This window comes from Balaenoptera physalus (genome assembly GCF_965194825.1).
Source record: "Balaenoptera physalus genome assembly, chromosome: 5".
NCBI lineage: Eukaryota > Metazoa > Chordata > Mammalia > Artiodactyla > Balaenopteridae > Balaenoptera > Balaenoptera physalus.
Window position 1 is genome coordinate 119366528 of NC_138884.1, and position 23854 is coordinate 119390381.

At 38.6% G+C, this 23854-nt stretch overlaps 1 protein-coding gene across 3 annotated transcripts in view; it reads left to right on the forward strand.

The window, feature by feature from the left end:
• The window catches only part of LOC309661333 (uncharacterized protein), a 162703-nt gene that overhangs the window by 100927 nt on the left and 37922 nt on the right, over positions 1 to 23854 (forward strand). For 2 of the 3 annotated variants that reach the window (XM_082463071.1, XM_082463073.1), the window contains one exon: positions 10745 to 10976. The gene's annotated coding sequence lies outside the window, so the exon portion shown is untranslated. Of the gene's footprint in view, positions 1 to 10744; positions 22407 to 23854 lie in introns of those variants that run through there. The other variant, XR_014263937.1, reaches the window with a different exon arrangement.

A 23854-nucleotide genomic window follows, 5' to 3' on the forward strand; every position in this document is an offset into this window, starting at 1 on the left:
TGTGTCTTTTTGAATTATGGTTTTCTCAGGGTATATGCCAGCAGTGAGATTTCTGGGTCATGTGGTAGTTCTATTTTTAGTTTTTTAAGGAACCTCCATACTGTTTTCTGTAGTGGTTGTATCCATTTACATTCCCACCAACAGTGCAAGAGGGTTCCCTTTTCTCCACACCCTCTCCAACATTATTGTTTCTAGATTTTTTGATGATGGCCATTCTGACCGGTGTGAGGTGATATCTCATTGCAGTTTTGATTTGCATTTCTCTAATGATTAGTGATGTTGAGCATCTTTGCATGTGTTTGTTGGCAATCTGTATGTCTTCTTTGGAGAAATGTCTATTTAGGTCTTCTGCCCATTTTTGGATTGGGTTGTTTGTTTATTTGATATTGAGCTTCATGAGCTGCTTGTATATTTTGGGGATTAATCCTTTGTCTGTTGCTTCATTTGCAAATATTTTCTCCCATTCTGAGGGTTGTCTTTTTGTCTTGTTTATGGTTTCCTTTGCTGTGCAAAAGTTTTTAAGTTTCATTAGGTCCCATTTGTTTGTGTTTTTATTTCCATTACTCTAGGAGGTGGGTCAAAAAGGATCTTGCTGTGATTTATGTCAAAGAGTGTTCTGCCTATGTTTTCCCCTAAGAATATTATAGTGTCTGGCCTTACATTTAGGTCTTTAATCCATTTTGAGTTTATTTTTGTGTATGGTGTTAGGGAGTGTTCTAATTTCATTCTTTTACATGTAGCTGTCCAGTTTTCCCAGCACCACTTATTGAAGAGACTGTCTTTTCTCCATTGTATATTCTTGCCTCCTTTGCAAAGATAAGGTGACCATATGTGCATGGGTTTACCTCTGGGCTTTCTGTTCTGTTCCATTGATCTATATTTCTGTTTTTGTGCCAGTACCATACTGTCTTGATTAATGTAGCTTTGCAGTATAGTCTGAAGACAGGGAGCCTGATTCCTCCAGCTCTGTTTTTCTTTCTCAAGATTGCTTTGGCTATTTGGGGTCTTTTGTGTTTCCAAACAACTTGTAAAATTTCTTGTTCTAGTTCTGTGAAAAATGCCATTGGTAATTTGATAGGGATTGCATTGAATCTGTAGATTGCTTTGGGTAGTATAGTCATTTTCACAATGTTGATTCTTCTAATCCAAGAATGTAGTATATCTCTCCATCTGTTTGTATCATCTTTGATTTCTTTCATCAGTGTCTTATAGTTTTCTGCATACAGGTCTTTTACCTCCTTAGGTAGGTTTATTCCTAGGTATTTTATTCTTTTTTTTGCAATGGTAAATGGGAGTGTTTCCTTAATTTCTCTTTCTGATCTTTCGCTGTTAGTGTATAGGAATGCAAGAGATTTCTGTGCATTAATTTTGTATCCTGCTACTTTACCAAATTCATTGATTAGCTCTAGTAGTTTTCTGGTGGCATCTTTAGGATTCTCTATGTATAGTATCATGTCATCTGCAAACAGTGGCAGTTTTACTTCTTCTTTTCCAGTTTGTATTCCTTTTATTTCTTTTTCTTCTCTGTTTGCCATGGCTAAAACTTCCAAAACTATGTTGAATAATAGTGGTGAGAGTGGGCACCCTCATCTTGTTCCTGATCTTAGAGGAAATGGTTTCAGTTTTTCACCATTGAGAATGATGTTGTCTGTGGGTTTGTCATATATGGCTTTTATTATGTTGGGGTAGGTTCCCTCTATGCCCACTTTCTGGAGAGTTTTTATCATAAATGGGTGTTGAATTGTGTCTAAAGCTTTTTCTGCATCTATCGAGATTATCATATGGTTTTTATCCTTTAATTTGTTAGTATGGTGCATCACATTGATTGATTTGCATATATTGAAGAAACCTTGCATTCCTGGGATAAACCCCACTTGATCATGGTGTATGATCCTTTTAATGTGCTGTTGGGTTTTGTTTGCTAGTATTATGTTGAGGATTTTTGCATCAATGTTCATCAATGATATTGGCCTGTAATTTTCTTTTCTTTGTGACATCTTTGTCTGGTTTTGGAATCAGGGTGATGGTGGCCTCATAGAATGAGTTTGGGAGTGCTCCTTCCTCTGCTTTATTTTGGAAGACTTTGAGAAGGATAGGTGTTAGCTCTTCTCTAAATGTTTGATAGAATTCGCCTGTGAAGCCATCTGGTCCTGAGCTTTTGTTTGTTGGAAAATTTTTAATCACAGTTTCAATTTCAGTGCCTGTGATTGGTCTGTTCATATTTTCTATTTCTTCCTGGTTCAGTCTTGGAAGGTTGTACATTTCTAAGAATTTGTCTATTTCTTCCAGGTTGTGCATTTTATTGGCATATAGTTGCTTGTAGTACTCTCTCATAATCCTTTTTATTTCTGCACTGTCAGTTGTTACTTCTTCTTTTTCATTTCTAATTTTGTTGATTTGAGTCTTCTGCCTTTTTTTTCCTGATGAGTCTGGCTAATGGTTTATCAATTTTGTTTATCTTCTCAAAGAACAAGCTGTTAGTTTTATTGATCTTTGCTATTGTTTCCTTCATTTCTTTTTCATTTATTTCTGATCTTATCTTTATGATTCCTTTCCTTCTGCTAACTTTGGGGTTTTTGTTGTTGTTGTTATTCTTCTTTCTCTAATTGCTTTAGGTGTAAGGTTAGGTTGTTTATTTGAGATTTTTCTTGTTTCTTGAGGTAGGATTTTATTGCTATAAACTTCCCTCTTAGAATTGCTTTTGCTGCATCCCATTGGTTTTGGGTCATCACGTTTTCATTGTCATTTGTTTCTAAGTATTTTTTGATTTCCTCTTTGATTTCTTCAGTGATCTCTTGGTTGTTTAGTAGCATATTGTTTAGCCTCCATGTGTTTGTATTTTTTACAGTTTTTTTCCCTGAAATTGATATCTAGTCTCATAGCGCTGTGGTCAGAAAAGATGCTTGATATAATTTCAATTTTCTTAAATTTACCGAGGCTTGATTTGTGACCCAAGATGTGATCTATCCTGGAGAATGTTCCTTGTGCACTTGAGAAGAAATTGTATTCCGTTGTTTTTGGATGGAATGTCCTATAAATATTGATTAAGTCCATTAGGCCTAATGTTTCATTTAAAGCTTGTGTTTCCTTATTTATTTTCTGTTTGGATGATCTGTCCATTGGTGTAAGTGGGGTGTTAAAGTCCCCTACTATTATTGTGTTATTGTCAATTTCCCCTTTTATGGCTGTTAGCATTTGCCTTATGTATTGAGGTGCTCCTATATTGGGTGCATAGATATTTACAATTTTTACATCTTCTTCTTGGATTGATCCCTTGATCATTATGAAGTGTCCTTCCTTGTCTCTTGTAATAGTCTTTATTTTAATGTCTATTTTGTCTAATATGAGTATTGCTGCTCCAGCTTTCTTTTGATTTCCATTTGCATGGAGTATCTTTTTCCATCCCCTCACTTTCAGTCTGTATGTGTCCCTAGGTCTAAAGTGGGTCTCTTGTAGACAGCATATCTACAGGTCTTGTTTTTGTATCCATGCAGCCAGTCTGTGTCTTTTGGTTGGTGCATTTAATCCATTTATATTTAAGGTAATTATTGATATGTCTGTTCCTATTACCATTTTCTTAATTGTTTCCTGTTGGTTTTGTAGGTCTTTTCCTTCCCTTGTGTTTCCTGCCTAGAGAAGTTCCTTTAGCATTTTTCGTAAAGCTGGTTTGGTGGTGCTGAATTCTCTTAACTTTTGCTTGTCTGTAAAGCTTTTGATTTCTCCATCAAATCTGAATGAGATCCTTGCTGGGTAGAGTAATCTTGGTTGTAGGTTTTTCCCTTTCATCACTTTCAATATGTCCTGCCACTCCCTTCTGGCCTGCAGAGTTTCTGCTGAAAGATCAGCTGATAACCTTATGGGGATTCCCTTGTATGTTATTTGTTGCTTTTCCCTTGTTGCTTTTAATATTTTTTCTTTGTGTTTAATTTTTGATAGTTTGATTAATATGTGTCTTGGTGTGTTTCTCCTGTATGGGACTCTCTGTGCTTCCTAGACTTGATTGACTATTTCCTTTCCCATGTTAGGGAAGTTTTCAACTATAATCTCCTCAAATATTTTCTCAGACCCTTTCTCTTTTTCTTCTTCTTCTAGGTCGCCTATAATTCGAATGTTGGTGTGCTTAATGTTGTCCCAGAGGTCTCTGAGACTGTCCTCCATTCTTTTCATTCTATTTTCTTTATTCTGCTCTGCGACAGTTATTTTCACCATTCTATCTTCCACCTCACTTATCCGTTCTTCTGCCTCGGTTATTCTGCTATTGATTCCTTCTAGAGTATTTTTAATTTCAGTTATTGTGTTGTTCATTACTGTTTGTTTGCTCTTTAGTTCTTCTAGGTCCTTGTTAAACGTTTCTTGTATTTTCTCTGTTTTATTTCTGAGATTTTGGATCATCTTTACTATCATTACTCTGGATTCTTTTTCAGGTAGTTTGCCTATTTCCTCTTCATTTATTTGGTCTTGTGGGGTTTTATCTTGCTCTTTTACCTGCAAGATATTTCTCTGTCTTCTCATTTTGTCTAATTTACAGTATTAGAGGTCTCCTTTCCATAGGCTGCAGGATCGTAGTTTCCCTTGCTTCTGTTCTCTGTCCCTAGTGGTTGGGTTGGTCCATTGTCTTGCATAGGCTTCCTGATGGGAGGGACTGGTGCCTGCATTCTAGTGGGTGGAGCTGAGTCTTTTTCCTCTGATGAGCAGGGCCATGTCAGGTGGTGTGTTTTGGGGTGTCTGTGAGCCTAGTATAACTTTTGGTAGCCTGTGTGCTGATGGGTGGGTTCGTGTTCCTGTCCTGTTTGTTGTTTGGTGTGAGGCATCCAGCACTGGGAGCAGCAGGCAGTTGGGTGGAGCTGGGTCTTGGATTCAGATAGAGGCGTCCATGAGAGCTCTCGGTGATTAATCTTCCATAGTCATCTAGCATCCTGGACTCAGTGCTCCCACCCCAGAGCCCCAGGCCCGACTTCTGGTCGAAGAACCAAGACCTGTAAGTTGCTCGTCCCAGCAATAAAGGAAATTGAAAAAAAAAGACCAGCAAAACCCCAGACAAATGGTAAAAAGTATAATCAAACAAAAACAGAAACAAGGAAACATGCACACACACAAAAGAAACAAAAACAGAACCAAGTAAAACAAAAAGCAAGAGAACAACCAGATAAACAGGAGAACCCCAAAACAAAATCAAAGAAAACTAACGAAACACAAAACCACAAAACAAAACCAAAGCAGAGTGCCAACTGAAGAATGAAGCAAAGAAACAAAACAAACCAACAAAAAATGATAAAAAAAAAAAGAAAAAGGAAAAGAGAAAGGGGAAATAAGAACAACAGAAAAGCAATGTAGAAATAGAAATATAAAAAAATAGGACTTCCCTGGTGGCACAGTGGTTAAGAATCCACCTGCCAATGCAGGGGACACGGGTTTGAGCCCTGGTCCGGGAAGATCCCACATGCCATGGAGCAACTAAGCCTGTGCGCCGCAACTACTGAGCCTGCACTCTAGAGTCCGTGAGCCACAGCTACTGAAGCCCACGTGCCTAGAGCCTGTGCTCCACAACAAGAGAAGCCACTGCAATGAGAAGCCCGCGCGCTGCAACAAAGAGTCGCTCCCCACTCGTTGCAACTAGAGAAAGCCCGTGCGCAGCAACGAAGCCTAACACAGCCAAAAATGAATAAATAAATAAATTTTAAAAAGGAAATATTAAAAAATATATATATATTAAAGTAAGAAGAAGAAAAAAAAAAAGACAAACAAAAATCCCAGAGAAATGGTAAAAACAAAATCAAACAAACAAAAACAGAAACAAGGAAACACACACACAAAAAAGAACAAAAACAGAACCAAATAAAACAAAAAGCAAGCAAACAACCAAACAGAAGAACCCCAAAACAAAATCAAACAATTAGAATCAAAACTAAGAAAAACACAAAACCTAAAAACATAACCAAAGCAGTGTGCCAACTGAAGAATAAAGCAAGGAAACAGAACAAACTGATAAAAATGATTAAATAAATAAATAAAATAAAAACAGAAAAAACACAGAACAAGAGAAAAGCAAAGTAAAAATAGTGATACATAAAAAAAATTAAAATAAAAATATGTTATAAGACACGAAGATACCAAAAGACTAAATTAAAAATATACTAAAACAACAACAACAAAGAAACAAAAAAAAGCCAGAACCAACAACAGAATGAATCAAAACATAATAAAATTAATAGTAATAATGGTGTTTCCCTGGGGTCTCCACTGTAAATGCCCTTGCACACCACGTGAGCCACAGCCCCCCTCCGCCTCCCCGTGAGGCCCTCCTCTGCCTCTGGTCTGCTCTCTGGACCCTCTGTGGGCCCTGTGGGGACCCCTCAGGCTCTTATCTGGCCCAGTTCCTGTGTGTGCTGCCCCCAAAGTCCACAGCTGCCCAAGCTAGCCCGTTTTCATTTGTGGGAACTCACTGTCTACTCAGATATTCCATAGACGCAAGGTCTACCTAGCTGATCGCGGAGATTTAATCCGCAGCTTGTACAGCTGATGAAAAGATTTTCGATCTTCCTTAGTCGCCCTATCCCTGGGGTTCAGCTTGGGGTTTATCCCCACCTCTGCACGTGGTCCACCCACAGGAGTCTGTTCCTGAGGCTGCCTGGTGCAGAGGTGGTATGACTGCTTGGATCGCAGGAGCCCCGTGGTGCCAAATGCACAGGGAAGCCGGCAGCCACGGGTGCAAGAGATATGGCCCAAGTGAGGGCCTTTTCTGGCACCCCGCATAAGGCACATGAGGGCCAGCCCTGGCCGGAGTTTTTCTGGCACCCGGCAGCCGCACCCAAGGGCCAGCCCTGAGCAGGCTTCTTTTATTGTCATCGGCAGGCGCTGGTGTGTGGGGAGCGAGAGGCTACAATAGCGGCTCCTCCCCCTGCGTGTGAGTCAGCAATAGCGCCCTGCTTCCGTGGCAGTCCAGTCTTCCTCCGAAGGCATTCCCTGCTGTGGATTTCCTCCCTCCCATCCCCTCAGTCTGTCTTCCCACAGCCAACAGCAGTTCTCGCCCCGGGCCTGTTCTCCAGTCCCCACGCTCCAGCTCCCAGCCCCCTCGCACACCTGTGAACACACGTCCCAGTGCAGGGCATGTAGGGCCATGGTACGGACCATCTGTGTATTTCTCAGTCTGCCCCATCTGCCACAGAGTGGCCGCTTCACCCTCTTCCAACAGCCTCAGATGTTTTGTCCCGATCGATTTCCTGGTCAGAGAGGGGGTTTCGCCCAAATTCAGGAATCTCTCCTCTGTTTCAGCTCCCCCGCCCCAGGGTGCAGGTCCTGTCCCGCTTCCTCTCCTCCTCCTTCTCCCTTCTTTTTTTCGTCCTACCCAGTTATGCAGGGATTTTTATAGTCCTTTCCAGTGTCTGAGGTCTTCTGCTAGTGTTCAGCTGGTGTTCTGTGAGAATTGTTGCATCTGTAAATGTATTCCTGATGTATCCGTGGAGAGAGATGAACTCCACGTCCTCCTACTCCTCCGCCATATTAACTCCTCCATTACATGCCTTTTGAAGGAAGAACACAGCACCATTTGAGCTTCACCAAACTGAATCTGATCCAGTCTCTGGATCCAGCTGCCAATTTGAAGGAAATACCAAGGACAGAGGCACATAATGAACTGCACCAAGGGTAGGCGATTAGCAAAATCCAGCCTGTGGGAAACACTATTGTTAAATAGCCTAAGAATTTTTTCAAAAGGTAAATTATAAAGGAGAAGAAAAGCGGCATGGAGGGTAACTGATAGATTAAAGAGACTGAAAATATATATCAGATTTTAAAGAATAGGCAAGATTAAATGGCAGTTTCTCAGGATGGACACTTGGGTGATAAAACTAGGAGTTACAAGGAAATGGTTGCTCTTAATCTCAGATTAGTGGTTATTTCTGAAGGAAGGGAGGGGCTGTGATGGGCTGAGGCACATGGAGGGGCTGCTGGGTGGCGGCAAAGTCTTATTTTTTTTTTGACCTGAGTATCGGTCACAGGCTGTTTACCTGATAAATAATTCACTATGCCATACTTTTGTTTGGCAGGGGTTTTCTGGTATCTGTGTTTTATTTACATTTATAAAGGTATTTTTTAAAAAGTGTTTTTAAAAAACTGTTTCTGAGTTTTGAGCTCCTTTGACATTCTGATGAAATGTGTCAACATCTGAATACTTCTTGTAGAGTCAGGGGGCCTCTCTACAACTCTTGACCGCCCCGTCCCCAGCTCCACCGCACTGGGAACCCTGAACTCCAGATGAAGAGCTCCTGTTTAGAATGTTTTACTCAGAGGAAGGATAAGTCGAATTCAAACAAAATTGCCATGAGCTGAAATGAACTCTTCATTTTTGCATAATGGAGTCCTTAAATTGGAGTCTGTGTATGAACTTCGAGGAACCTGAGAAGCCTGTGAAGTAGGACAACATATTTTTGTGTGTATATGTGAACATTTTTCTGGGAAAAGGGTGCAAAGTTTTTATTGATTATCAAAGTGGTCTCTGACCTCAAAACGGTCAGGAACCCTTAACAGCCAGGATAAGCTGAGGAAGCTGTAATGCCCCTCTGTGCTGCTGGACCACTGTGGTGGGAGAGGATGCTTCCTTGTGCCTTCAGTTAACTGGAGAGAAGGCCCCACTCTCTGGACCCCAGTGGTCTTTCTTCTGTACTTACCCGCATGCTGCCCTGGTGGTAGGATTGGGCCATGGAAGCAGCAGAGGGTCCCTGAGCTCCCAGACAGTCTGTGGTTTTCAGCTTATGCCTATATCTGGGCAAACAGAAGCATATCCCTTTCCTTTCAATCTCAGAACAGTGAGTCTCTGGGTTTCCCAGATACCGGTCTTTACAATACAACCTCCATAATCTTTGGCAGATTTGCCACCACCTCTACAGTCATTTCTTTAATGTTTTCTTCTTTAAATAAAGTGAAATTCAAAAAAATAATGTGTGGATTTAAAATTCCCCCGCCCCCTTTTTGTCCTTGAGTTTATTTAAAAAGGAGAATGCCTGTGAAGTGGGTTTGTAGTGCTAATTATATTTCCATCTCTAGTGTGTTTCTCAGAGCGAGACTATCAGAGCACATGCTTCAGAATCACCTGGGTGGTGCCGACTCAGAAGACGGCCCTTGGGGAGGCTGTGGGGTTCAGCATTCTAACGAGCTTCAAGGTGATTCTCATGCAGAGTAAAGTTTGAGAACTACTGCACTAGTGAAGTTTTCTTCCAGATCCCACCTAAAGGAGTGTGGGCATACTAAGCTTTGGGAAACACTAGATTTAGAGCTTAATGTGCATGGGTTTTGACGAAAAAAGGCTTGTGTTTATGATTCCTAGCTCTGATGTTTTCCAACTGTGTGAAGTTAGCCAAATGACCTATCTCCACATCTGTAAAATGGGTATAAGAAAACTTTACAGGATTCTTGTAAGAATGGTGGGAGATCGTGTTTGATGAGGTCTGGGTCCAGAGGACACACGCTATGTATGCTCTCTTTCCAGGCCTCTCTATCTTCTGAGTTTTCATCTAGGCTCAGTGTGGAATTATTACAAAACTTGAGGCAAATCATTCAACTTATTTGAAAAGTTCTCTATTTTTTATCTATTTTATAGTGATAATCTTTGATTTTATTTCCTACCAATCCTCTAGGAAATTAAGGGCAAACAGGACCTTAGTAATTTCACAAACTGATGACCGGTGAGAGCTGTACACCTTTGCTGGGAGCAATATGAACTTGGAATAAGCACTCACCTTGTCTCCATGTAACTTCATGAATACTCAGGCAGCTGCTTCTTCACTCCCACCTGACTGTGCGCGTGTGCTTCACAAAGCTTACATTAAAAAGAGCCATTTTCCCCCACCTTTGACTAGCTGTCTCACACTGTTTACCCTTTTGTCATTTGAACACACAAAATTGTGTTAGAATATTCTAAATGAACGACCGATTATCTGGACACTTCAGATCCAGAAACACCAGACACTGAACAGGCAGCTCTGTGGAGTGACTGAAATTTGGGCGGGGGAGGGGCACCCAGCATAAATCTCTGTTTGCATATCGATGATGTTGAGAGCACAAAGAACAAAGGGTTAAAATGTAAGTGAGAGTGGCTACATGTCACTCAAAGTTCATATGTTCACTTCCTGTCACGCAAATGCCAACCTTACTTCATTCTGAGTGTAGTTAGTTTTGTAGTTTATAGGGGCAACAGTCGGTCATTTTAGGGAAAAAGAATTGATGGCTACCTGTTAGGAACCTGGTCATATACCTATGGCTGTCTGTTTTTCAGGAGGATGGAAATCATTTAGTTCTTGCACCAAACGTAACATTCCTTTTATTACTCCTTTGAAGCGAAACTTAATTCTTTGTGTATTTTTTTTTTAAATACAGGACTCAAAGAGGAAATCTTGCATTAAGTGAAACATGAGACGGTTAACTATTGATAATATGTAGGTGTCAAGATGATGGCTTATGAATCTGGGCTGGGTGTATAGGTTGGTGGAAAAACCCTGCCAGAAATCTGTTACATCATTGCTGATTTCAATGGAAGACTGAACTTATGTTGATAAGAAACAGAATTTAAAGAGAACTCTTTTACTATAAAAGTGGTTTAAAATGTGTACTGCTTGATTCATCTGTCGTCTTTGGAGCTTAAATTAAAATGTGCCTTAATAGTCATCTCTAAACATTGAATGTTGTGATGGTTCTCTTCCTGGATCACCTTCCTATTCTACTATTCAAATAAATGTTTCCTTTCTACCAGGGAAAGACAAAAGAAACACCAATAAGACAAGAGCACAGTGAATTTAGAGCTTGCTGAATAGGCGCACTCAACCAGAACTGTCTGTTACTCATCCGGATGGAAAATTTAAACCTTATCATTTCTCGGCATAGAAACCAACAAATGGGAGCATAATTCTGGTGGTGCTGCAAATTCTAAAACAATGCAAGATATGAAAATCAGTGGCAAAGTGAATTCAAGCATGGACTGAGAGGTAGGTAATTGGAATGTTGTGTATTCCTTTAGGGATTTCTACAAATCACCTAGAGGATATCCCGCTTCTTTCTGACAGTGATTGTTCTAATCCCAAATTTTCAGAGAACCTGCTGGGTGCTATGGTTGGTTGTGGAAATGTCTTTTCACTGGGCGGAGGGGACCTGGGTTGGAGATCCATCAGTCCTCAATTTAAATCACCAGCACATATCCACTGATACACCTTACTTTTCCCCTAACACCTTGGCTTCTTGGGATCCCCGAGATGGTAAGACAGTTCAGGCTCACTCATACCCCTACCTAAATGTTGGAGATAGTTAGGGAATACTTCATAGGCTGGGTTGCTCTCATAATCCAAAATTCAGCTGATTTTAAACTGTAAACAGTAGTATGCGTGTAACATCACCCAGGAGCTTATTAAAAATGTAGCTTCTAAGACCTAACTTCCATGGATTCTGATTTAGAAGATCTGGAGACTCATGAGTTGCATCGTGACAAGCACTGCAGATGGTTCTGATACAGATGACTTCGGGTCCACTTTTTAGGAAGCACTACTCTAAGTTATCATGTACAGTACTTGTCTTCAGACCGTTCTCTGCAGATACTGCTACACAATATATGCTAGGCAGAAAAAACAAGAAAGGGGACATTTAAGAGCCCATTTACAAATGATTCCCTAAGATGCCTGAAAATATATAAGTACTTTCTTGAAAGGGATAGGTTGGGGAACTAGCAAGAATTGCTACCAATTGCTGTTGTGTCCCCAGTGAAAATAAGCTAGAATTGTGAGAAATTGTTCCCATATCCTTTGAAACCTAGTCTTTAGATATCTGCCCTTTTCCATCAGAACCCATGCCTCTATTCCTAAAATGTTCTATCAGTGAAGTTCGGCCCAGTGCCTGACGTCATGGAAAACTAAACCACAGGCTGGTTTGCAAGTCATGCAGCTTTTCAAAGAAGGGTAATTCACCGCAAGTTAGATTTCCCACAGTTCTATCCCTGTGTTAATTTGAACAGGCGAAAGAAGTTTCCAAGAACTTTTGGTAATGAAATCTTCTCCCCTCCCGCCACATTTTCCAAGTTCACTCGCTGTGAGTTGCAGAGTTGATCCTGGGGGTATATACATGTAGGCTGCTTGCTCTTGCCGTTGTGTTCAGAATCTCCTCGGGACTGCTTGGGAACTAAACTCTTTCAGTAAATTAATTAAAATAATAAACAGCTGTGACTCTTAGAACACCTGGCCCTCCTTTGAAGTTTTTCTAGACTCTAAATGGTAGAAAAGTGCGTGAAATAAAGAAGCCAATTCTAGGGAGATTCCTCACTAGACAAGGTAAGACATGGAGAGGAATATCTGATGTTTTGCCAAGAGCCGTCTTTTAACTCTTGTTCTCCTGGCTTTAATGCAATAGGCCGTCCTGTGAATCTAAAGACAAAAGACTTTGCCAATGGCTTTACAAGAGAGTTGTAATTGGTATATTTTTGTTAAACTAGTGTTTTTAATTTCCTGGTGAGGTAGCTTAAGAGACAAATCATTTTACAGGTAACATTTATACACACACACACACACACACACACATCTATTAAGCAGTAGTCCTCAGACTTTAATATGCATACAGATCTCTTGGAAATCTTGTTAAATGTAGATTTAATAAATTGGAGTTGGGGCCAGAGATTCTGCATTTCCCACAAGTTCCCCAGTACTGCCCATGCTGCAGGTATGGGGACCACACTTTGAGCAGTAATGCACACAAGGGCATGTGATAAAGAAATAGATAGGGATTTATGAATCTTGGACTTACAGCACTCCTTTCAGTCCTGAGGCATGGTCCCTCTGATTAAACAGAATAGAGTCTCTATTTTAGTTTGACTACCAAGCATTCACAGTTGTATTTATTTGTTCTATAACTTTTGAGGGGCGTGACTGGTGTGACCATTGTGAGACTGGTAAATAACATCAAGATAGACCTTCAGTGTGCTCCATGGTGCAGTCTGTTGCAAAACACCAGGCCATTCAAGTTTTAGTGGTCAAATCAACATTTTCCAACAGATTTCCTTGGCATTTGAAATGTGAATAAGAATGACAGAAATAAGTGTGCCAAACCTACATTTCACAGAATTTCCGGTAAAGAAGAGTATAGTTGTTGCTCTTCAAACGATTGCCCTTAACTGAATTCTCTTTGATCTCTGGGGTCTCAGAAAGAGCTTGACTTATCCGACTCTCTCACAACTAAAATAACACACGAAAAAGCAACTGATTTAAGTATCTTCATCGCAGCATTCGGCTCACCCCCCTTCTATATTGCGTATGACAGTATAATCTCTTAGGGCAAGACCTAAGGTGAGCAGAGAGCCTATCTCATAGCAGAGCTGTTAATTCACAGGCAAGCAGCACGTTCTCCAGGGGAGCTCATGTGGTTTGCAGACCCTCCATACACTTAATAAGGCTATTATGATTTTAGAGGTTTAGTTGTCATCTTTGATTTGTGTTCAAATCTCTTCTCTTGGGAATTCAAAAGTGTCTGGTTATGTTTTTGATGGAATTGCCCAAACTAAAGAAAAGAACGCAAGAGTTAGAAGAAGTGGAAGTGCTTCCGGGTGGGGTGTGGAAGAAACTTCACTGAGACCTAACTGCTTTTCTCATTTTGAGAGAAAAGTGGGAATGGGGAAAAGATCCAGGGAAAAGTAACCAGATAACCAAGGATATGGAAAATGGGTTCTTCAAGAAAAAGCTGACGAGGATGGAATTGTTTTACCTGTAAAAGTAAGGATTAAGGAGTCAGTTAATTCCCATTTTTAGAACTATGGAGGGTTATTACAAGGCAAAGGGATCCAGTTATTCTGTGTCTTCACAAGGAAAATCTTTACAAGTGTAGATTTGACAGATAACCTCTCTGAAGTGCTTTCAAGAGCTATCGTTTCATTTATTTAAAAAGTAAAATAGTGTAGATTTTAGAGATGATAACGGGGTCTTTTTTCTGGCAAAACTCATGTGAAATCTGTATCCATTTACAGAATTGCTGGGTTATTTATATGAACTAATAGTGATACTTGCTAATCTTTGCTAGTTAAATTTAGTTTCACCATCGTTGAAAATGTAAACTGTTTACACTAATCTACATCTCATAATTTGTTCTCTCTTCTTTTGAAGTTCTTTATTAGCTGTGCCCTCTACCATAGGATCACCACTGAACCCCATGCTAATGGGTATAAATTATAGTGGGGCCAGCTTGTCTTACCTTTGTTAAATATGTGCCAACTGTTTCACAATGAACCTTTACTTTCCATTTTACGACTGGCTATAAAAACTGTGCTTAGAGCCAGTGAATGGACACGGTGTATTATATCCACAATCTTGAAAGTCCCAACGAAAGTCAATTTTTTAACTCTCTAGGGATAGTTCATGGCACTTTCGTGATGTTCATCCTTTACCCTTTTTCCCTTTGTCTCTGCCCATTGTTTTCTAAAAGAAGATGGGAAGGAAAACAACAAAAAGTAAGCCTTCAGCTCCGTGCTTTGTGACCACCTAGAGGGGTGGGATAGGGAGGGTGGGAGGGAGGGAGACGCAAGAGGGAAGAGATATGGGGACATATGTATATGTATATGTATAACTGATTCACTTTGTTATAAAGCAAAAACTAACACACCATTGTAAAGCAATTATACTCCAATAAAGATGTTAAAAAAAAAAAAAAAAAGTAAGCCTGTCAGTTTTACCCTTCAGTGTAACTTCTGCATTCTGGTGAGGGGGAAATTGATATTATTATAGAAACAGTAAGTGATTTAATTTAACATATAGTACTCTTCTCATCCATTATTACTAGGGTTAATTGAGAGTTGGCCATCTTTTATTTTTTATTTATTTTATTTTTTGGGGGGGTGGTTTGAGCAGAGATTTATTTGTAAATGTGTATGAATAAATCATGAATAACATATGAATGAACACATATAAACCCCAGAGCTTATATAACTCCATAAATCAGTTTTTTGTTTTTTTTTTTAACTTCTTTATTGGAGTATAATTGCTTTACAATGTTGTGTTAGTTTCTGCTGTATAACAAGGTGAATCAGCTATATGTTTACATATATCCCCATATCCCCTCCCTGTTGCGTCTCCCTCCCACCCTCCCTATCCCACCCCTCTAGGTGGTCACAAAACACTGAGCTGATCTCCCTGTGCTATGCAGCTGCTTCCCACTAGCTATCTATTTTACATTTGGTAGTGTATATATGTCAGTGCTACTCTCTCACTTTGTCCCAGCTTACCTTTCCCCTCCCCGTGTCCTCAAGTCCATTCTCTGCGTCTGAGTGTTTATTCCTGTCCTACCCCTAGGTTCTTCAGAACTATTTTTTTTTAAGATGCCATATATATGTGTTAGCATACGGTATTTGTTTTTCTCTTTCTGACTTACTTCACTCTGTATGATAGACTCTATGTCCATCCACCTCACTACAAATAACTCAATTTCATTTCTTTTTATGGCTGAGTAATATTCCATCGTATATATGTGCCACATCTTCTTTATCCATTCATCTGTCGATGGACACTTAGGTTGCTTCCATGTTCTGGCTATTGCAAATAGAGCTGCAATGAACATTGTGGTACATGACTCTTTTTGAATTATGGTTTTCTCTGAGTATATGCCCAGTAGTGGGATTGCTGAGTCATATGGTAGTTCTATTTTGGGGTTTTTAAGGAACCTCCATGCTGTTCTCCATAGTGGCTGTATTATTTTACATTCCCACCAAGAGTGCAAGAGGGTTCCCTTTTCTCCACACCCTCTCCAGTATTTGTTTGTAGATTTTTTGATGAGAGAGTTGGCCATCTTTTAATCAGATGTCACAGTGATATAAAATTAGAATCAGTCTGGTGAAGACCTAATAGTTTCTACAATTAGTTATCTTGTGGGAAACATTGATGTGATTCCCAGTTTACAACTTGACAAAAGTCATAAAGCATCATTTTGTGGTGGGGTTTAGAATTAGATAATTCCAGATCATACATGTACTTTTTCATGAATACAAAGAAAAATAAAACAAGAGCTCAAAAACAATATGTTTGAGACACCTGAAGAAACTTATAAAGAAAACGGAAACATTTAGAAAGGAAAACCAAGAAAGTAAAAACCAAATAATACCTGAAAATAATCAGGTGATGAACAAATATGGTGAACTTCTTTGGATGTGAATAAAGAGGCAAAATATAAGGAAAGAAGAGAAAAAAATAACATTTTCAGGGGAGAGAAAAATGATTTCTAATGTCTTCAGCAAATCAGGATAAATAGAATCTCCATTTGTTCTCAATAGAACTAATTGAAAGATCTCCTGGGAATGTTTCCATATTGGCTCTTCTTGAAGGAAATGGGTTGGAAAATAAAAATCTTTGGAGTTCTAGAGTCTTTGTCATTTAAAGCATGGAACAGGTTTTCTGCACCACATTCTAAATTATAGTTCTAGCTGACCACATGAGCTAGATTGATCTGGTTCAGACTTCCTCAGCTCTGAGCCTAATGGATCCTAAGTAGGGATTCATGATTTCCTTGTAAGAGAGGCATGTAAGCAGATAAAGAGTAAGCTAGAAATGCCATACACACCTTTTTACTTGTAGAGCAAATGGAGAAGCAGCCCAACGAGTGGATTCTTGGCTGTAATGCCCATTTTGTCTTCTCTTGTGTTCTCCTCCATGAAGTTTGAGTGGGAATCTTCTTTATGTTTATTCCAAGGGGTTGGTTGACATGGAGGTGGAAGGTGAAGGGCCATTTGTTCACATCTGTGTAATGCCAACCAAGTAGCAAAGGGGAAAGTGTGTGTTCTCTCATTCAGGGAAACAAATCCTGCTGTTTCACACTTAGAGCAAGCCATGTGTCCTGAAGCCAATGGAAGAAAGCAATAGGGCTGGGCCCTGGGGCCTCGGCCCAAACACCACAGGGAAAATCATGCCATGCTAATGTATCTGACATCAGGAAGCACTGTTCACTGACTCTGAACTTGACCAGGCCATTCCCAATGGCTCTTAGAGAAGGAAAACACAAGGGAAAAGGAGAAAGCCAATAATGTTAGGAGCCTCAGAGGGACACAAGGCAAAGGGTATGTTTTTACAATCCACAAAATGCTGAGAAATAGCCTCCCTTTTCCTTTGGGAAATGGGAGGTTCTTTCCAAAGGAAAAGGAAGGCTATGCTCTTCAAGGGCTGCAAATAAAAAATACTTATGTTGGTACGCTCTTTTTTCTTGTGTCCAGCACTCTTTCCTGCCCAGTGAGACTATTGTTTCAGAATCTTTCTCAAAGTAATGCTCCAGGGAGGCCCCGCCATCTGGCTGAAATTGACATATTTGACATCCGTGGTTTATGCTACAGGATAATAGCATTTCTTCATTGGAGAAAGCACCGTGCTGGTTCCAGGGAGAATAGCAACAGTAATGGCTTGTTTCTCTCTGAAAACTCTGACCAATGGCTTGGAAACATGGGTACAGTACAGGTTGGACTGTGGTTTTCTGTAGATAGATCATATGATAGATCGATGGATAGATCATATCCTCCTCTTGCCAGTCTTAGAATTCCAAGGGCTCAGCACAGTTTTGACAGCATAGTCAGTGCTCAGTAAACGTTGGCTGAATGAATAAACAAATGAAAAAATGGCTAAAGTTAAATCATAGTGGTTAAGTCCCATTTTGTCATTATAGAGTAAGTTTAAGAGTTAAAAATTTTCCATTTTGAATTTTTCTCCTCCATATTTTTAATTAAAATATTGACACCTGCTGCTATTAAATCTATCAGTGCTACTGAACTAGTAGCAAACAGTTGCTAAGAGAAGACTTTGGAAATGTGGTCTAAGAGAAAACAATTCTCTCTATATTTTTTGAGATACAGAAAACATCATACAAATAATATGGGCATATTTTTCCACTAGTAAAATGCATGGAATTCTGTGTCACCAATTCATGATATCCCATAAAGAACATGATTTTCAGGTGTTCCATGATCTGAATATGTTTTAAAACCGCCCTCCCCTGCCAAACCCTACATTTTAGAACAATAGTTCTTAAACCATAGCGTTTATAAGAATTACCTAGAGGGCTTGTTAAAAACCAGATTGCTGGGTCGTCCCTCCCACCCTCAGGGTTTCTGATTCAGCAAGTTTGCATTTCTCACAAGTTTCCAGGTGATACTGTTGGTACACAGGCCACACTTTGAGAACCAGTGATTTCGAGCATATTTCCTTGAGATAAAGACACCTTTTATTATTTTGGCTGCTCCTTCTTAAATACCCCCTGAAAGATGTTGGACATTATAAGAGCCACTGATACATATATAGCTCACTTAAGCCTTATAAAACCCTGTGAGGTGTATACTATATTATTATCCCCATTTTGAGATGGAGAGAATTTGAATAGCAAGTGGGAAGAGCCAGCGCTTGAACCCAGACAGTCTGGCTTCAGACTCTTAATTGTAGCATTATACTGACTTTTAAGAAGAGGGCTAACTGAAATAGATCCTCCCAACTATGTGGTTTTGATCAAGGGCAAGAAAAATAACTGAGAAGATTCCAAAGGTCTGTCTATTTGTTCAAAAGAGCGGCGAGCGGTGGGCTGTCTAGGCTGGGGCTGCTCTGGACCTGATCTCCGGCGGCCTCACTGCCACTGCTTAAGGTAGAATGAAACCTTCCTTCCTCAGAGGGCAGAGCAAATGATTGGAAACAACTTGGATATTCTTTCAAAAGGAACTTATAAAGTAAATGTATAAAGGCACATCCATTCAATGGAGTAGAACACAGTGGCAAAAGAAAGAATAAGGAAACTCTTTATGTAGCAATATGTAAATAGCACCCAAGATGTATAGTTAAATTTTTCTAAAAGGAAGAAAATAACATATTTGTGTTTGCTTACATGTGCATAAAGTATCCTAGAAGAACACATAATAAAGCAATAATAGCTACCGTCTAGAAGGAAGAGGACCGGGTGAACAGGGACAGGAATGGGTTTTTGAAAATTAAATAATTAACACTTAAAATTGGTGATAGATTCTCCGTGACTTTCCTTATTTGATTACCTGGAGAAAGCTTTTCCCTTTGGGGTAATTTCCCATTCATCCCCAGCACCTCATGGGTCCTTCTACTTACCCAGTTGGAAATCCAATACAGCCTGATGGATCTGTCTTTAGGGTTTGTCTAGTATTAGCTTGTGAAACACAGTTAGGATTGTGTGTGTTTCAGTGACTTTGGAATTTGTTGTGTGTTGTATGTAAACGACTAAATGTAAATAATTTGGAAGAAAAAAACTTACTTCTCTTAGGAAACCTAGTCTACTTTAATAATAATGGCATCTCATTTATATAGCACTTTCTAGTTTATAAAATCCTTTCACATGCATTAGGCCATTTATACCTCACAACAGCTCTGAGAAGTAGCTATTATAGTCCCCATTTAATAGATGAGGAAACTGAGGCTCAAAGATTTCCAGTAGGTTTTCCAAGGTCAGAAAGCTATATAAATAGTAGAGCCAGGACTGGTACCCAAGTATTCTGACTCAAGGCTTGTGAATTTTTTCCCCTGTCTTTTTATAGTTGTAAAAAGAGAAAAATTAATATGCTTTTTTAAAAAAGAAAAAGACTGAAATATCCATAATCCCATGACTCCAACAAAAAACATTATGAAATTTACATATCTTCCAGGGTTCGTCCGTGTGCCTACAACTATTATCTAGTTACAATCATAATATATGTGCAATTATGTATTCTGTTTTTTCCCCCACTTGGCGCTGCTATCCTGAAGCATTTTCCGAGTTGCAACATAATCTTCATAATTAACAAATTAATGGCTTCATATTTCATCAAGAGCCATACTAATGCCATCTGCTACTGTTTAACATGGAATCACTTGATTCATTCATTGATGCAGTCATTCAATCTATAATTCCTAAACCCCTACTATGTGCCATGCCAGGTCCTGTGCCGAAGGCTAAGGACATGTCAGTGACAGGGACACACTAGAGACTGAACCCTGAAGGTGAGGGAGCAACAGGGCAGGGAGGAAGGCAAAGCTTCCTGGAGGAAGTACATGCCGAGACATTTAGATAATCGTTGAACTTTTTAATAAAAAAATATCACTGCTGTAAACACCTTTGTGCTTACAGCTTTTCTATTTTTAAAAGTTTGTTGTTTTTGTTTTTTTTTTTACACAGAGGAATTCCTTTTTTGTGGCTTAAGTACTTGTGTTCCTCTACCTTGATACCTAAAATATGAGCGTACAATTTCATTATGATTTCACCAACACTGAGTATTTTTATTGAAACACAATGTTTGTTAATTTTACAGTTGGAAAATGGTGCCTCATTGTTGCCTTAATTTGCATTTCTTTGATTAATAGCGATGTTAATATTTTTTCCATTGGCTTGTTTATTAATTATATTTCTTTTTGTATGAATTGTCTGTTTTGTCCCTTGCCTAATTATTTATTAGCATCTTACTATTTTCTTGTCTATGTGTGAGAGCTCTTTATATAATTTATTTTAGTTTATTTCAACATCATTCAAAAATTGATTTGAGCAGCCTTTTTATATCGTCAAGATGATATAAAAACGATCATTTGCCATTTTCACTGAAATTGTTTTTCTTAGTCCATATGCCTTTTTATTTTAATGTTTATAATTGAAATTTTTTTAAAGGAAAGCTGTCTTTGTGTAGGGAAATTTCATCTTTTTCAAACTTATGAAGTTATTCTTCCTCTTAATATTTGATTGTTAGAGCTTCTTTTGTACTAGTTCTTGTTTTTATTTTTTCTTTAATTCTTAACAGCATTTGTAACTCATTTGGGTTTTGTGTGAGGTATAGACTTAAGTTTATTTCTCTCCCCCAATTTCTAATGAGATAGTACAACATCATTTATAAAAAACATTTTAAATTTCCATATCAAGTATTACATTCTTATACTAACAAACTTCCTATATAGATCCATTAGTGTGGATGTCCAGTTTTGTATTAGAACTAACACACTGCTTGTTTGGATTTTTGCTTTATATTATATTTCACTATCTGATAAAAAGTCTTTTATCCTTGCTCATCTCTTTCAAAATATTATAGTTTGATGCATTTGTTTTTACAGATGAATTTTATTTTAATTTTGCAGAATACTAGTAAAAATCTTATTGGGCTTTTGATTGGGATTGCATTAAAGATACGTAGATTTTGTGTATGTGAAGAATTAGGCATCCTTTATATATCTGAATTTTTCTATTTAGAAGCAGAAATAGTTCTCCTTCTACCAAACCAATTAAAGTATTTCTCAAAATATAAGTAATGTGTATCACTTGCTAAATCTGTATTTTGTATTTTTGGTAAATATTTGAGAAGATATTAATTAAACATTGTAATTGGTTATTACTGGTATACAGAAATATCCATTTTTGCATGTTTATCATGCACAGGAGAGATAAAAGATTATCTTTGAATGTAAATAGCTTTTTACTGAAGTCCTTTGGCCTTTCTAAGTATATAGTCATATACCCTTTGTAACTAACTATATTTTGATCTCTCTCTGATAGTGATGTCTGAGTAGATAATTTTTAAGATCACACTTCTAGTAAGTGGTGAAACTGGGGCTGGCAGTAGGTAGGGTCTGTTGGAGAGCAGAGCCCATGTTCCCACTTCCTGTCCTGATTCAGGGGTGTTCCTTCGAAGGCCGACTGTGGGGTAGATCTGGGGTTCAGAGCCGTGCTATGCACTAACCCACTAAGTTATGCTGGGCAAGTTGCCTGCTTCTCAGGGCTTCATGGGATCAACTTAGTTGACTTCTAAGAATTTGACCAACACTAAAATACTTTGAAATGGAATTGCATTGAGAAAGTTATCTGGCAGGCATCAATTTGGGGCAGAGTTTTTAGATACGAGAAATTAAGTGAGACTTGCCAGAGGAAGGAAACATGTGAGGTTGAGAAGAGCAAGGGTTATCACTGAGTACAAAGAATTGCTATCTATATATGTACCCAGTGTTCCTTTTGATGTACTGTGTGCCAGGGCAAAATGCTCACTGCTTGTTTTAAGGTTCCTTGACATGAACCTGCTTAAAGAACATTCTTGTCGAGATGGCTTCATTTGAAAAGGATACAAAGGCTGTGGTCATTGTGGTGGTGTTTTGTTCTGTTGTAGTTTATTGCAACATTCATTGACCTACTGCTGGAGTTCTGAGTAATGAGCCCAGCCAGAGATAATGATGAAAAGAGAAGAGGGAATGAGCTAATGGGAGAAGAAGAAGAGATTTTAAAAATAGTAATTTATCAACATAGAAGTACTAGTATATAACATTGCAGTTAAGACATTACACTGTGGAGCCAGATTGCCTAAATTTTTTTGTCTCGTTTTACATATTTATTTATTTATTATTATTGAAGTGTAGTTGATTTACAATGTTGTATTAATTTCAGGTGTACAGCAAAGTGATTCAGTTTTATATATATATATATATATATATATATATATATATATGAATCTTTTTCAGATTCTTTTCCCTTATAGCTTATTACAAAATACTGAGTATAGTTCCCTGTGCTATCTGGTAGGTCCTTGTTGGTTATCTGTTTCATATATGGTAGTGTGTATATGTTAATCCTAAACTTCTAATTTATCCCTCCCCCTCACATTTCCCCTTTGGTAACTATAAGTTTGTTTTCTGTGTCTGTGGGTCTATAAGTTTATTTGTATCATTTTATTTTGGATTCCACATATAAGTGATATCATATGATATTTGTCTTTCACTTCACTTAATATGGTAATCTCTAGGTCCATCCATGTTGCTGCAAATGGCATTATTTCATTCTTTTTACGGCTGAGTAATTTTCCGTTGTATAGATGTACCACATCTTCTTTATCCATTCCTCTGTATATGGACATTTATGTTGCTTCCATGTCTTGGCTATTGTAAATAGTGCTGTTGTGAACATTGGCGTACATGTGTCTTTTCAAATTATGGTTTTCTCTGAGTGTATGCCCAGGAATGGGATTGCAGGATCATACAGTAGCTCTATTTTTAGTTTTTTGAGGAATCTCTATACTGCTCTCCATAGTGGCTGCACCAATTTACATTCCAGCTAAGAGTGTAGGAGGGTTCCTTTTTCTAAAATGGAGGATGTTACTATGACTTACTTCATAAGATTGCTGTGAAGAGTAAAATAAGTCAATAATGTAAAGACCTTAGAAACTGTCCCTGGCATATAGTAAACTATCAAATTTCACTACTATAATTTTTTTCTGAAAAACATTTAAGATATACATCAGATTAGCCACCATTTAAAAAATGTTCCTGATGATTATCCTTCCCAACCTTCTCAAATTATGTCTTTCTGAGGTGGCTATTTGGATGCCCTGTTAATGTAAAATTTAAGTTAAGCATTTTACTGTTAGAAATCAAAGAACCGCATGCCCTCGGTGCTTTTATATTTATGAGGCTTAATTTCAGTTTATGTTCCAACTTGCATATTACGTTCTTTAGCTGATTTATTGCTACCTGTAATAAATACTATTTATAACACTTTTCATCCTTAGTTCTCTAAAATTTTACATACCTCAGTTTATTCCAGCTTACAGGCAAGTGGGTGGTAAGTAGCAGAATCTCTCATTTTTCAAGCAAAAAACCCCTAAAGACATAATGATGAAGTGATGCCCAACAAATTGGTGGCAGGGTTGGTAATATGATGATGGGGTTGACTTACTATTGGGCCTTTGTGTTCTCAGGCACTCTCAGAAAATAGTTCATTCCTTTAATGAAGGTGAGTGAGGAAGGAAGGGCACAGGCTCTGGGGTCAGATAGATTTGGGTTCAAATCTGACTCTACCATTCACAAACCGTGGGGTCTTAGGAAAGTTACTTGACTGCTCTTAGCTTCTGTGTTTT